This window comes from Rutidosis leptorrhynchoides, chromosome 10 (genome assembly GCF_046630445.1).
Source record: "Rutidosis leptorrhynchoides isolate AG116_Rl617_1_P2 chromosome 10, CSIRO_AGI_Rlap_v1, whole genome shotgun sequence".
NCBI lineage: Eukaryota > Viridiplantae > Streptophyta > Magnoliopsida > Asterales > Asteraceae > Rutidosis > Rutidosis leptorrhynchoides.
Window position 1 is genome coordinate 41,016,147 of NC_092342.1, and position 16,942 is coordinate 41,033,088.

The following is a 16,942-nucleotide window of genomic DNA, read 5'->3' on the forward strand; positions in this document are numbered from 1 at the left end:
GGACGAACCGGACTTACTAAAAACTACACTACTGTACGATTAGGTACACTGCCTATAAGTGTTGTAGCAAGGTTTAGGTATATCCACTCTATAAATAAATAAATAACTTGTGTAAAATTGTATCGTATTTAATAGTATTTAGTTGTAAAATTTAATAGTATTTTATACCCCTTAGCTTTAACTATCAAGTATTTTTGGCGCCGCTGCCGGGGAATCCAATTTCTTGCTTAAACGCCGGAAGCGCAACGCTAATATATAAAAAAAAAATACGCTTTTGTAAAAATACATTTTAAATATTCAAAAATAAAAAAAGAAAAACGAAAATATAAATATTTTTAAGAGTTTGTTAAATATTTAAGTTTTATAAAATTTCTTTATTTTTATTTTTAGTTTGTAAAAATATAATTTTAATTTAATTTATATAAATATATTATAAATATATAATACAGCAAAACAGAAAAAAAATATATTAAAACTCGAGTCCAGTACTGTAGCAGCCCAGTGTCTGGCCCGAAACCCTAGCCCATGCGATCGCATGGCTGGGTAACTAAGAACTCATGCGATCGCATGAGTTCTACTGACACGCCACAGTTGACTGCAACCAGCATTAATTACGGAGTTTAATTATATTATTTTTACTTTAACCCTAATTAGGGTTGTTTTTATTATTATTTAGTTTATTTTATTTATTTAATTTGTATATTTAGTTTAATTAGTTTAATTAAATTGTAAAATTAATAGTTTTATAAAATAAATAATATAAAAATAATATTTTTATAAAAATTGTACTTTTTATAACTTTTAGTATATTTTTATTTTGTCTCCTTTTTAATTGTTTTAGCGTAATTTTTATATTTTTCGTTCGTATTTAGTTTTAAGACTTAGTTTTTGCCAAAGTTATTTTTATTTCTAGATTTTTAGGCTTTGCCGTAAAATTATTTAAGTGCTTTTTCTTTAGACTAAGATTTAAGTGCTTTAGAATTTTGCGACACCTTTTTAAGTTTTAGTTCCTTTTTAAGTTATTGCCATTTGGGATATAGTTTTACTTGTAAGCTTTAATATTTTTAGACGCAACTTTTAATTTTTAGTTTTTAGTTCCTTTTTAAGTTTCGACGCGCTACTTTCTTATTTTTATTTTTCGACGCCTTTTACCTATGTATCAATTATCACTCCAATTAGTAATCTCAATTTGCAATTTTAATTTTAAGTTAGTGATAATAATAAGGTTGGAATAGTCGAGTATTTTAAAGTTTTATAAGTCACTCTTTTTCTTTCTTATTTCTCCAATTTTAATACCGACGCGCTCTTTTTCTTTCTTATTTCTCGCCATTCTAGTTTTAGGACATAGAATTTTTTTTCTACTTCTTCTCTAAATTTCTTAAAATTACGAAAATTTATTTTAAGTGGTTAAATTGATAGACATCAAAATTTTCTGATTCGTAGTAATAGTTAGATTTGTACGTGGACCGAGTTATTGGAGCCAAACAGTACTCAATTATATTGAGACCAAACGAATCCTGCCCCTCTGCTGCATCTTTTGGCTATTCGAAACGTGGGCAAAATCAGAAAAGTCTATTAATTGGATAACTTATATAATTTTTCTTTCCTTTTAAAAACTAATAGGATATTCAGTGAATGCACCGAGCAAAATGTTCACCACCTTTTGTACGTTCACCACCTGTAACTCGATCAAGACATCTAACTAATATTGTCACCGTTGATTTTTCTTTAGAATCGTCATCCAGTCGACCAAGTACTCCAATTCAAATTTCCGATAATCCATTTTTTGGACCCGACCTCATAATTGAGAATCCGGAGAATATTCAGGGACGATTCATAGATCCTGAACCATTAATTTTTCCTCCGGAACCACCAATCATTCAAACAGAGATTGTTGAGGAACGAACCATTAAATCAGAATCCTCTAGTGATTCAGATTCAACTAATTCAATTATGGAGAATCTGGAACCTTTAAGTATGGAAGACCGAATGAGAGCTAAACGCACTGGCCAAGGTCACGCAATTACTCATCCTGACATTAATGCGCCAGATTATGAAATTAAAGGACAAATTCTACATATGGTGACTAATCAATACCAATTTAGTGGTGCGCCGAAGGAAGATCCAAATGAACATCTTCGTACCTTTAATAGGATCTGCACACTATTTAAAATCCGAGAAGTTGAGGATGAACAGATATATCTCATGTTATTTCCCTGGACTTTAAAGGGAGAAGCCAAAGATTGGTTGGAATCATTACCTGAAGGGGCGATTGATACATGGGACGTTTTAGTTGAAAAATTTCTTAAACAATTCTTTTCGGCATCTAAAGCCGTAAGACTTCAAGGAGAAATTGTTACGTTCACACAGAAACCGAATGAAACTCTATATGAGGCGTGGACTAGATTTGGAAAGTTATTAAGAGGATGTCCGCAACATGGTTTAGACACTTGTCAAATAGTACAAATATTCTACCAAGGATGTGACATCACTACAAGAAAAGACATCGATATAGTAGCTGGTGGTTCCATTATGAAGAAAACAGAAACTGATGCTTACAAAATTATTGATAACACTGCTTCCCACTCACATGAGTGGCACCAAAAAAAAGATATCGTTAGATCATCTAAAGCAGCTAGAGCCGATTCTAGCCATGACTTAGATTCCATTTCCGCAAAGATAGATGCTGTCGAGAGACGAATGGAAAAGATGACTAAAGATATTCACTCAATACGAATTAGTTGTGAGCAGTGTGGAGGACCACATTTGACAAAAGATTGTCTCAGTATTGAACTAACAATGGAACAAAGAGAGAATATTTCATACATAAACCAAAGGCCTGGAAATAATTATCAGAATAATTATCAACCGCCAAGACCAATTTACAATCAAAACCAGAATTATAACCGAAATGTTCCATACAACAACCAGCAAGGTCCTAGCAATCAACAAGTATCCAACAATACTTACAACTAGCAAAGACCTAATTTTCAAAACAAACTACCACAACCCGATGATAAAAAGCCAAATTTAGAAGATATGATGACAAAGCTAGTTGAAACTCAAACGCAGTTTTTCACATCTCAGAAACAAACCAATGAACAAAATGCTCAAGCATTTAGAAATCAACAAGCTTCTATTCAAAATCTGGAACAAGAAGTAAGTAACCTAGCAAGGTTAATAGGTGAAAGAAAACCGGGAAGTTTACCTAGTGATACAAATGCTAACCCCCGGAATGAAACAGCTAAAGCCATTACCACAAGAAGTGGTACAACACTTAAACCACCTGAAATACCTGTAATTTCTGATGAAGCTATTCCTACTCCACAAGAACCACAACCTGAGCAAGATAAGGAAAAAGAACCGGTAGTTGAAAAGGTTAATGAAGATAACACAGTTAAGGCTAAACCTTATGTTAAACCATACCAACCACCACTTCCTTACCCGAGTAAAATGAAAAAAGAAAAACTTGAAGCCGAGCAATCCAAATTCTTGGATATGTTTAAACAAATAAATGTCAATCTTCCTTTCATTGATGTGATTTCAGGAATGCCTAGATATGCTAAATTTCTGAAAGATCTAATCTCGAATAGAAAGAAAATGGAAGAACTCTCGGCTGTTACTATGAATGCTAATTGTTCAGCAGTGCTGTTGAATAAGATACCAGAAAAATTATCTGATCCAGGAAGTTTCACAATTCCATGTTTTCTGGGTAGTCTTAGTTCAATAGAAGCATTGGCAGACTTAGGTGCTAGTATAAATTTAATGCCGTATTCACTATACACTAAACTAGACCTTGGAGAATTTATACCAACACGAATAAGCATACAACTAGCAGATCGATCAATAAAATATCCTAGAGGGATAATGGATAACATGCTAGTTAAAGTTGGTACTTTAGTATTTCCAGTAGATTTTGTTATTCTGGACATGGAAGAAGATTCTCAAGTTCCTCTCATATTAGGAAGACCATTCTTAAACACGGCTAAAGCAATGATAGACGTGTTTGGTAAGAAACTGACCCTAAGTATAGAGGACGAGAGTGTTACCTTTTCAGTTGATAGAGCTATGCAACAACCGCAATCTACAGATGATACATGTTATTATATTCAAACTATAGAATCACATGCAGAATTGTTAGAAGAATTTCCAGAATTACAAGGAACAGGAGAATGTTCTTTAGGAGAAGGAACTGAACCAATTGATGAAACCGAAATGTTAGCTACACTAATAGCTAATGGATATGAACCAACAATAGAAGAAATTCAAATGCTAAAAGAAGAAGACAGATATCCATACAAATCATCGATAGAAGAACCACCGACATTAGAGTTAAAGCCACTTCCAAACCATTTGGAATACGCTTATTTACATGGTGAATCTGAATTACCTGTAATAATATCGTCTTCTCTTACTGAAAATGAAAAATCTCAACTCATTTCTGTGTTGAAAGCTCATAAACCAGCAATTGCATGGAAGATTCATGATATAAAAGGAATAAGTCCTTCGTATTGCACACATAAAATCCTTATGGAAGAAGGTCATAAAACGTATGTGCAACGCCAACGAAGACTAAATCCTAATATGCAAGATGCTGTTAAGAAAGAAATTATTAAACTGCTAGATGCAGGTTTAATTTATCCAATCTCTGATAGTCCATGGGTAAGCCCAGTTCAATGCGTGCCTAAGAAGGGTGGCATGACTGTTATTACAAATGAGAAAAATGAGCTTATTCCTATTAGGACTGTAACAGGATGGCGTGTGTGTATTGATTATAGAAAATTAAATGACGCCACCAGAAAAGATCACTTTCCCTTACCTTTCATTGATCAAATGTTGGAAAGATTAGCCGGAAATAGTTACTATTGTTTTCTTGATGGATTTTCCGGATATTTTCAAATTCCAATAGCACCCGAGGACCAAGAGAAAGCCACATTCACGTGCCCTTATGGTACTTTTGCTTACAAACGCATGCCATTTGGACTTTGCAACGCCCCTGCAACCTTTCAAAGGTGCATGATGGCGATTTTTCACGACATGATAGAAGAATGAATGGAAGTTTTCATGGATGACTTTTCAGTCTTCGGTGATACATTTGAATCATGTCTAGTTAATCTGGAATGAATGCTTATTAGATGCGAACAATCAAATCTAGTACTTAATTGGGAGAAATGCCATTTCATGGTTAAAGAAGGCATCGTTCTTGGACATAAAATTTCAAAAGAAGGAATTGAAGTGGATAGAGCTAAAGTAGATATAATTGCTAAACTTCCACATCCCACCAATGTTAGAGGAATTAGGAGTTTTCTAGGGCATGCCGGTTTTTACCGACGTTTCATTAAAGATTTTTCTAAAATTGCCACTCCTATGAATAAACTCCTAGAAAAGGATGCTCCATTCATCTTTTCAGAGGAATGTATCAAATCTTTTAATATTCTTAAAGAGAAACTCACTAATGCGCCGATCATGATAACACCAAATTGGAATTTACCGTTTGAACTAATGTGCGATGCAAGTGATTTTGCAATGGGAGCCGTTTTAGGACAAAGGATTGAAAAAAGATTTCAACCTATATATTATGCTAGTAAGACGTTACAAGGAGCACAAAAGAACTACACAACTACTGAAAAAGAACTCCTTGCTATTGTATTTGCTTTTGACAAATTTCGTTCATATCTCGTTCTAGCTAAAACGGTGGTCTATACCGACCATTCTGCTCTTAGATACCTATTTTCGAAACAAGATGCCAAACCAAGATTAATCCGTTGGATCTTACTCTTAAAAGAGTTCGATATTGAAATCCGAGATAAAAGAGGAGCAGAAAATCTCACCGCTGATCATCTTTCTCGTCTTGAAAATCCCGAATTAGAAGTTCTAAATGAATCAGCCATACAAGACAACTTTCCTGATGAATATCTATTGAAGATAGATTATAATGAAATTCCATGGTTTGCAGACTATGTAAACTACTTAGTTTGTGGATTCCTTGAAAAAGGATTATCATACCAAAAACGAAAGAAATTCTTCAGTGATATAAAACACTATTTCTGGGAAGATCCACATTTGTTTAAAAGTTGTCCCGATGGAATAATACGCCGATGTGTATTCGGAGATGATGCTAGTAAAATCTTAAACCATTATCACACAGGACCAACAGGAGGGCATTATGGGCCTCAACTCACAGCAAGAAAAGTTTATGATGCTGGATTCTATTGGCCTACAATTTACAAAGACGCACACCTTCTTTGCAAATCCTGTGATGCTTGTCAAAGGGCCGGAAAAATAAGTCAACGTGATGAAATGCCACAAAATGTCATTCAAGTATGTGAAGTATTTGACATTTGGGGTATTGACTTTATGGGTCCATTTCCAAAATCTCATAATAATCTCTATATTCTCGTAGCCATTGATTATGTATCTAAATGGGCGGAAGCACAAGCTCTCCCAACTAACGATGCACGAGTTGTAGTCAACTTTTTAAAACGTCTTTTTGCAAGGTTTGGAACACCGAAAGCTTTAATAAGTGATCGGGGAACTCATTTTTGTAATAATCAACTTGAGAAAGTTCTTAAAAGATATGGAGTAACTCATAAAATCTCCACCGCATATCATCCACAGACAAGTGGACAAGTTGAAAATACCAACCGAGCTTTAAAACATATTCTAGAAAAACCGTAGGATCAAATCCGAAGGAATGGTCCATTAAATTGGAGGATGCACTCTGGGCTTTTAGAACAGCCTACAAAACTCCAATTGGAACCACACCTTTCAGACTCGTTTACAGAAAAGCATGTCATCTTCCAGTAGAAATTGAACACAAAGCATTTTGGGCTTTGAAGACATGTAATCTTGATTTACATGAAGCTGGACGTCTACGGTTAAGTCAATTAAATGAATTAGAAGAATTAAGACATGAAGCATACGAAAATTCGTTAATCTATAAAGAAAGAACGAAGAAATGGCATGATAAAAGAATCAGAAGTTCAAAAGAATTTAAAGAAGGAGACAGAGTTCTTCTTTTCAATTCACGATTCAAGCTATTTCCTGGAAAATTGAAATCAAGATGGTCTGGACCATTCATAGTCAAAAGAGTTTTCCCGTACAGAACAGTAGAATTAATAAATTCAAATGGGATTGAATTTAAAGTTAATGGTCACAGAGTTAAACACTACATAGATAGTTCGATGGAAGTCGACAACGAAGTTAATCACAATTTCGATACCACAGCTACTAAGTGTGGGGAGAATCAAGTCTTTAAAGGATAATATGTATTTCTGTTAGAGTTAGATTTTCTGTTTTCGTGTAGTTCTCGAAAATGGAACCCGAATGGTCTTTCCCTAGCAGACCCTAAAGAACTAGTCTTCTACCCCCATTCTGAATTTTTTATTTTTTTTAGGATTTACGAGATGAAGACTTCCTGTGAACTAAACCATGGTCTAATGCTACACGCTTTGATCACTAAACGTAATAATGATACACTTCCAAGTGAAATAGTATCATTAATCAGAGGTAAATTGGACGGAGTAAGAAAAGAATCCAGATGCGAAGATAATAAGTTACAATTTGGTAAAGGAAAATCAAAATCCGCAGCGAAAAGGAGAGCACGACACTTTGAAAAATGTCACAAATGCAGAAAATGGTCACACGAAGGTAAATGTTCAAATAATCAAACCTATTCAAACACCAAATTTGTTACTTTATGCAGAGATGGACCGTTCATATGTTTAAAAGAAAAAACACTGAATGCTCGAGTCTACGCTGATGTTATGCGAGGTGTATATAAAATAGCTTATATTTTACAAGGAAATACTATTAAATATGATACAATTTTACACAAGATATTTATTTATTTATAGATATAGAATGGATATACTTAAACCTTGCTACAACACTTATAGGCAGTGTACCTAATCGTACAGTAGTATAGTTTTTAGTAAGTCCGGTTCGTTCCACAGGGAATCTTTTTCACAAAGCTTAACGCTATATTTGTTTAAATTTATAAAAATACAAATATATATATAAGTAATATTATTATTATAAAGGGGGGTTTTTACCGTTTAATGACCGGTTTGTCGACTTTAAAAACTTTAGTCGCAGTTAAAACCAAATGTAAAATATTAAAAATAAATAAAAGACTTAATTTAAAGCGTAAAGTAAATAACGATAATGAAATTGCGATAAATAAAAGTGCGATAATTAAAAAGTACGATAATTAAAAGTGCAATTAAATACAATAACAATAAATAAAAGTGCGATAATTAGAAGTGCAATTAAATATAAAATAAAGGAAATTAAATATGAAATAAAAGAATTATGCTTATTTAAACTTCCGTAATCATGGTGTTTGACATGTTGATTTTAGTTTTATGCCCATGGGTTAATTGTCCTTTGTCCTGGATTATTTAATATGTCCGTCTGGTTTTTGTCCATAACAGTCCATCAGTCATAAATATAAAGTGCTTGTGTCCTCGTCAAATTATCCTTATACCCGAAGTCAAATATTCCAACTAATTGGGGATTTAAACTGTAACAATATTTTAATACTTTGTTTAATAATTACACCAGGATGTCGACTGAGTGTAACCCAAGGTTTTAATACTTTGTTATCAATTATGCCAAGTGTCCTTGTACATAATTTCACCCCTTTTTTAATAATTCTATAAACTATTAATTCATTCCCGTATCCGGTTAAATGAACGATTATTCGTACATATAAATACCCCGCCCATCGTGTCCGATCGAGTGTATATGGTAATTTATGGGTACGTCCAATTGTAAATCTTTATATTAACATTAACAAACTATCATTTAGTTAAATAAATATAAAGCCCATTAATAGCCCATAGTCTAATTTCCACAAGTGTCGTTCTTTTGTCCAAACCCCAATTATAGTACAAAGCCTAATTACCCAATTTTAGTAATTAGCCCAACATCATGATTACTTCGGATTAAATAAGCATAATAATAACTTAGCTACGAGACATTAATGTAAAAAGTTTGAACATAACTTACAATGATTAAAAATAGCGTAGCATTACACGGACAGAAGTTCGACTTACACCCTTACAACATTCGCTAACATACCCTTATTATTAGAATTATAATTAAAATTAAAATTAAAATTAAAATTAAGATAGATATATATATATATATATATATATATATATATATATATATATATATATATATATATATATATATATATATATATATATATATATTACGTTTACATATAGAGAAAGAGAGATTTTAGGATATTTTTGCGATCAAACTGCGTTTGCTTTTATAGGGATTTGAGTCCAGGTGAGCTCTGCGAGTCGCAGCCTTTTCCCTCTTTGAACTCCGCAAGTCGCGGAGTTCGATTTTACAGCTCACACCATTTTGGAGCCTTTCTTGCCGACGGATTATTATATAAATATAATATATATATAATTTATATAATTAATTAATTATATATTATATTATATTTATATACATAGTTAACTTGTAATTTTTAGTCCGTTGCGTCGAGCGTTGAGAGTTGACTCTGGTCCCGGTTCCGGATTTTCGAACGTCTTTGCGAATAATTTAATATCTTGTACTTTGCGTTTTGAATCTTGTACTCTTGTAATTTCGAGACGTTTCTTATCAATAATTGGAACCTCTTTGATTGTATTTTGTACTTTTGAGCTTTTTGGTCGTTTGCGTCTTCAATTCGTCGAATCTGTTTTTTGTCTTCACCTTTTATTATTTAAACGAATATCACTTTTAAATAGAACAATTGCAACTAAAAGCTTGTCTTTCTTGAAGAATAATGCTATGAAATATATGTTCGTTTTTAGCATTATCATACGCCTATGTAGCCATGGAAAATCAATTAGTCCGACTATCTTATGTGTGGGCTAGAGCATATCACTAAGAATATATTTCACAGGTAAGTTTGTACAGTTTTTATTTTTATTTTTATTTTTAACCTTTTGATAATAAACACTAATTTGTTCGCTATAAAGTATTAAATTGGTATTCGATGAAATTAGGTCTTGCGACCGAAATTATTGATATCATACAAAAATTTATTACATCACTGCGAAATTTAACGTTTATTCTTAAGGTATAAATATCTTTAATCAATCAACCCAAAATATTTCAAAAATTTGTCATGAGTTAAATTAGGTCATGGAACCGAAATTACTTTACCGAAAAGAGGGGCGTATATTTTTGATAATATTTGATTGATTAAAGTGGGATAAAAGCCAAAAAGATTTTTAATTTTATTTTTAAAAAAATTAATAAATTAATATTAAAATAATATTGTAAACTTTTTAAATCAATATATTTAAAATTGTAAATATTTGGAAAATTAATATTTTTAATATAATTTTGTATGTATAAAAACAAAAATTAAATTTAAGTTTGGTGTGAATTTTTAATATTAATTTTGAATTTTATGCATTTTAAATTTAAGTTGTGTGAATTTAAAAACAAAAATTTACTTTATTTCGCTAAGTTAAAAATATGATTTTTAAAAATTCGTCGTGAGTTGAAGACTAGGTCATTGAACCGAAATTGCTTTACCCGAGGGAGGGACGAGAACTTTTATTATCATTATTTTTAATCTTATTGAATTAAAGTATGCCAAAAACATTAAAAAACCCAAAAATCTTTACTTTTAAAAATCGCGCTTAAAAATGACAAATTTTAAAATTTTTTCGAGGGACGGACTAGGACATCGATCCGAAAAGCCCTCATCCTAAAAAGAAACAAATTTTTAAAATTTTATTAATTTTATGTTTTATTAAGTATAAGGTTTTATATTAAAAAAAAAAAAGCCCAGAACACTGTACCCGGGACTCCATGCGATCGCATGGAGTTAGGCCTTTGAAGCCATGCGATCGCATGGACCTGTATTTCAAGCCTGATACAAGCAGCTCAGCGGTTCTGTCTCAACACAAAACACACACACATATTCGAACCAACCCCAAAATCACCTCTAAAATTCGCAATTTTTCACCGTAATTCATCAAATTTCTTGCTCTAATCATGCCTAGATTCTCATTCTTCAGCAAAAAGGTAAAAATTACACCCCTAAACTCATAAATTTGCTAGTTTTTGTGATAATTACCAATATTTTACCTAATGCAATTTTATTGATTTCTAGTGTAATTAGTATTAAATTGTTAGTATTTTATGCATGTATAACCTAGATTGATGCTATTTAACATGATTTGAAGCCAAAAACTTCAAAAATTTTAGAAATCTAGGGTTTGTGTTCTTGAACAATTTGGGGCTTTTTGATATAAACAGGTTATGGCCGATTTTTGTCATGAATTATTGCTAAATTGAGTAATGTAACATGTTTAGGTAGTTAAATGATCCAAACATTGATCATAAACATGATTTTAAAGATTAAAGTGGACTTTTTAGGTGCAAAATTCATGAACTTGATTAATTTGATATATTTGTCATTTGAGACTTGTTTAATTATTAGTAATGACTATTTTGACATGTTATTTGAGTTAAATGCTTATGAACTTTGTATACATTTTCATATGTGCTCAATTGAAAAAGTATAGAATTGTAAAAATTGTGAAAATGTGTATAAGTTTAATTTTGATTTAACATGTTATTGTGATTGTTTTAAGTTGTTATTTTGCTAACACTAATGCATATTTGGATGCACAAATTTTGTGTTTAATGTGTTTTGTAGAAAGCCGATACTGGAGGTTCAGGAGCATCATCATCTAGACGACCTGCTCCAGCACCAGAACCAGAACCAGAAATGCAACACGAGCCAGAGCCCGAACAAGAACCACAACAGGATCCACAACAACAGCCTGATCAACATGTACCTTATTATGATCTGGTACAGTTTGTTAATGAATTCATAGTATTCCCGATGAGGCTGCCAGTAGAATTCCCAACAATTCCTGAGCACACTTTGTATCCTAATCTGAGATTTGATAGAAGATGGAGAGATTACGAGACATATCAAAGGAACAAATTCAGATTGGTAACTAAAAATGTAGAGGTGCAGAGGGTAATCAATTGGGATCCTTTGGAGAGAGTTCAGCTAGCTAATAGAGTCAGACTGCTACTGATTCAGAGGTACGGGAACTCTTCTTTTACAGATTGGGAACGTCTTTTCACCATTCGTAGGCCTGTATATAAGGAATGGTGTGTTGAGTTGATGAGTACTGTATCACTTGATACAAACATAGTTAGAATAGATGATAGAAGATTTCTTAGGTTTATCCTTGGCGGTAGGATGTACAGAATGTCCATGCTGGACATGGCTAGGGCTTTACAGATATATACTCCTGGTGAGTTGCTACTACCCGATTGTACAAATTTGATTCATTATGGTGAAAGGGTAGATAGCAACTTTGACGCTGACGCCATTTGGAGGCGTATGTCACATTTTGATGTTTTTACACGAGCGGGAGGACACTCCTATACACATATTGACAGAGCCGAGCTTCATATCATTCATAGATTTTTGGCTAACTCGATTACACAAAGAGGTAACAATAAAGAAAAAATAACCTTACATGATTTATTCTACCTAAAGTGTATTCGGGATCCTAGAAGCTTTGTTAATATCCCTTACTGTGTTGGTTTCTATTTATCTAAAATGGTAGAAGGAATGCAGGACGGGAGTATAATAGGAGGAGGTATTTTTGTTACTCTCATTGGAGAGTATTTAGGTGTTAATAGGAACCAAGGGGGTCCATTACAGTTTTGTAGAGAACAGGTTGAGCCTTTAGGATTGAAAGTTTATGTGGGTGCTAAGGTATTGAAAAGTAGATGCAACCAGGCAGTACCCTATGAGGGCCCTCATCCAGAGGTAGAAAAGGGCTCAGACGAGGAAATGGAGGAGGCGGAAGACATTAGGGATGTCTTACGAGATGCTATTCTTGACGTCCACGTTCGTATAGATGAGGAATCAATGACGAGCGCGGCCAGACATAGTATGTACGAGCAGTGGAACTCCGAGCGAGTATACGAGGATTATAGGCGACGCCAACACGATAGCTGGTTAGTTCATCAGCACCAAATCATGAGCCAGCTATCATATCAGGTACCAAATAACTATGTACCTACTCGACCTGCTTATTTTCCGCCACACAGCCCCGAGATCCGACCACCCTTTAACCGGTATGACTATAACCAAGCCTATCAGGACACCAATAACCAACAATGGAACCCACCTGACGAGATGAACTGGAACCCCTATCCAGACTGATTTGGTTCCATTTGGTTATTTTTATGATTTTTATGTTTTTATCTTTTTACTTTTTCATGTTTAAACTTATGTCATTGGATATATTTGTGTAATTTTTATCATTTTTATTATTATTTTGTACTAATATTTCACATTTAGGATTTGAAAGTGGGATATTAAGTCCCATTTCAAATTGCCATGCATGTTTATATTTGTATGTATGTATATTGTCGATTGTACAAAACAGGGTAAAACAGCGCATTTTCAAAGACTGGCATTAAGTTCAGCAAAAGCAACTAATTTTGACGACAAAACGAAAAACAAATGTGATGCAACAACAAGACGAAATGAACAAATGATATGCACCATTTATCATTCAGCAAACAAACGCCAATATGTTTGGAAACTTTGGTAAAATTTAATCATTTTTCTACGCTAATCACCCTCAATAATTTAAATTGTTACTGATTTCATGCAAATGAGGGTATTGCAAGATCTTAAGTGTGGGAAGGGGTTAAATTCTTTCGGATTTTAAAATTTTTTTTGATTTAAACACTTGGTTACCATTAAAAATACTAGTAACGCAGTAGTTGTATTAGAATCTAGTGCTCTCTGATAATAAAGAACAGCTCTAGTCTTATATACTGACTACCCAATTCTAGTAAAATTTTTTAAAATTTTCAACTAAATGAATTCAAAATCATGTTTATACATATTTATGAACGATGAAAACTAGGTGTTAACACCGAAATTGTCGTTACCTCAGAAAGGACATAAATTGAGAAACAACCCAAAATATTACAATTCATTTAAAATGGAATAGAGGAGAATAAAAAGGCAAAGAAAGGAAAATAAAAGCCAAGTGTGGGAATGTAGCGACCCCGACAAATCGTCAAGTGACGGCGTCGACTACGTAGGTCCCATTACCTGGTCATAAGTCTTTAAAACAGACGTTTGACCCAAAATATGTCGCATCCATTCAAGTGTAAAGATTGTTTCAAAGTTTACAAAGATAATTGACCATAAGTTAAGTTACAACGTTATAAGTACAAATGAAAACTATGCGACACAGTTTAAATAAGTTCAAAAGATGCTCCAAAGTGCATGTATACTCGACATCCAAGCAAGTATCAAAAGAGTGCGGAAGCATGTATCACTAAGCATTCATAACCTGAGAAAACATAGAAGAATCTGTCAACGAAAACGTTGGTGAAATCATAGGTTTAGTAAGTATTAAACGTTGTTTTTGAACCACAAGATTTTGTATTTCCATAACGTAGATTATCCAAATCATTTGCATTCCAAAAGTGTTGTTATACGCGAGCACTCAATTATCAAAACTTAACCAACGTTACCCCATCACACAGTGCTAGAACCCACACTAAAACACAAAAATATATTTCATCCGCATAACGGTAGCGAACCGTCCGAATGAGGGTTTGTTAAACCCGTATGGCCACACAATATAAGTTCTCGCTTACACCCTGCAAGTGTAACTAATGATAATCGAATTGAGGCATTTTTGTTCTAACTCGCACGTGGAATGTTTGTTTTCACACTTGTGTTCAAAACATAAAAGTAAGTAGTACAAGATGTAACAAAGTATATGTTTTCTCAGCCCACGATTTAAAAGTATAAAAGTTGTTGAAAAGATGGGACTATGATCTCACCTTGAGCGCAAGAGTTAATAAAGTACTTCAACGAGTAAACGCGTGCAAAGACAAGGCTAGTCTTGACCTAAACATATAGGTTATATCAATAACGGTAAACACAAACGGTCAAAGATGTTCAATTAGTCCTATGGCTCGTTACGACTCGATTACGTAGCATGTGAATCAATTAGTCAAGTTTCATGCACGATACAAGTAACTAAGCATGTTAGAACGATCGTATAATTGTTTGGTTAAGTTTGACTAAAAGTCAAACTTGGTCAAAGTCAAGGTCAACGGGGTCGGGTCGGGTATCCGACAATTTTCTCATGATGAGAAATCATTTATGAGCAGAATGGCCAAGTTTCATGTTAATCGGAGTTACGGTTAAGCGGAAAACATTTTGTGAAAGGAAAATAAAAACAAAAAAATGAGCTGGGCATATGCGCGGCGCGCTATGGGTTGCGCGGCGCGCACCCAAGTGCAATACCAGGTCAGAACTTAACCAGGAAGGCAGACATCTGGGATTTTTGATTATGCGCGGCGCGCAGGTATGTGCGCGGCGCGCACTACCTGGGAAACATGTTGTTTGCAGAAAATTGGTCTAAGTCACGACCCAAAACACAATTTAACACATTTCATGCACCGAAAACACTTAAAACGCATAACCTATATCATTAGAAAGGTAATTTGACAAGGAAAACAACTAAGCACATTTCATCAAGCAATTCATCAATTTCAATAACCGATTTTCCGTCAAGTGATCATTAAGAATCCATTTTTAAAGTTTCAAGCTCATCAAATGCATTTTAAGTTTCGGGAATCCAATTCACACATGTGATATGCCGTTTTGAAGGTAATCAAACACACATTGCAACTAAACACTTATCAACAACAATTCATAGCATTTGATGCACCAAAAGTTCATATAAAGCTTATCAAACCCTAATCCAAAATCACCAAAATCACTAATCAAGTTTATGAAGTTTTACAAATCAACCTACACATCAAATAGAAGCTAGTGACACTAGGAACACATTTAAAACATCAACTTTTAACATCTAACAACATATGATCATCCTAAATTCAAGAACAACACACCAAAATTCAAGTTCATGCTAGTTACACTAAAACAACGAGATCGAGCATATAAATTACACACACGACATCACAATGAGCCATAGACACTAACTAACACCATTTCAAGTCAAAAACACGAATTTAGAGAAATCTAGAGTTTTAGAAATGTTACCCAAACTTGATGATATTGGTATCAAAATGTAGAGGATGAAGAGAGGATCACGAAAATGTAATTTGTTTTGATGTTTGCTTCTCCAATCGAATTTAGATGATGATTTTATGTTTGAGGGTTTTGAGTTCAAAAATGGGAAGTAGAGAGAAAGAGGAGGATGAAGGTGGGAGGTGGAGATGAAATGAATGGATGTGGTAAGTGGGTTGACTAGTTGACCTAGTCAACTAGTTTGCCCATTTGGCAATCTCGGTCCCTCGAGTTTCAAAGTGGGTGCGGGAATTAACCCAACGAATATTAAAAAAAACGTTCGAGTAACGGATGACTTTATAATTAAATAACGAGGATATTATGAACGTTAGTTAACGAAAGATGCCAAATTAAATGACGAAAGATATTATTTAAAAAAAAACAGACGGTGTTAAAATAAATTTAACGGAAAAACGCGGGATGTTACAGGGAAATTTTTACCAAGTTATTCAAAACATATATCACATATTTTTGTACAAATAATTGAAAATACTTTTGTTTTGGACTAAAATAATCAGTTTTACCCAATTTACTGTAATATATTTAAAAGAAAAGATGGATCTACACGATGAATCAATTCCATCATTAAAAGGAAGTAAAGTCTTCCGAAAAAGAAACGCGCTTCTTGATTTAGGTCATGAAGTTGTCGGCCAGACCAGCTGTAGGTTGACGAAAAATCTAGAAAAGTCATCACTAAAATCAGCAGGAAATCCACGGACCTCAGCATAAAACAGGGTCGCCAAGTGGTCAGACTTATCCTAACCATGAGAGGATCTGTCTCGTACAATGGGGGGCACCGTGCAAATTAGCTTG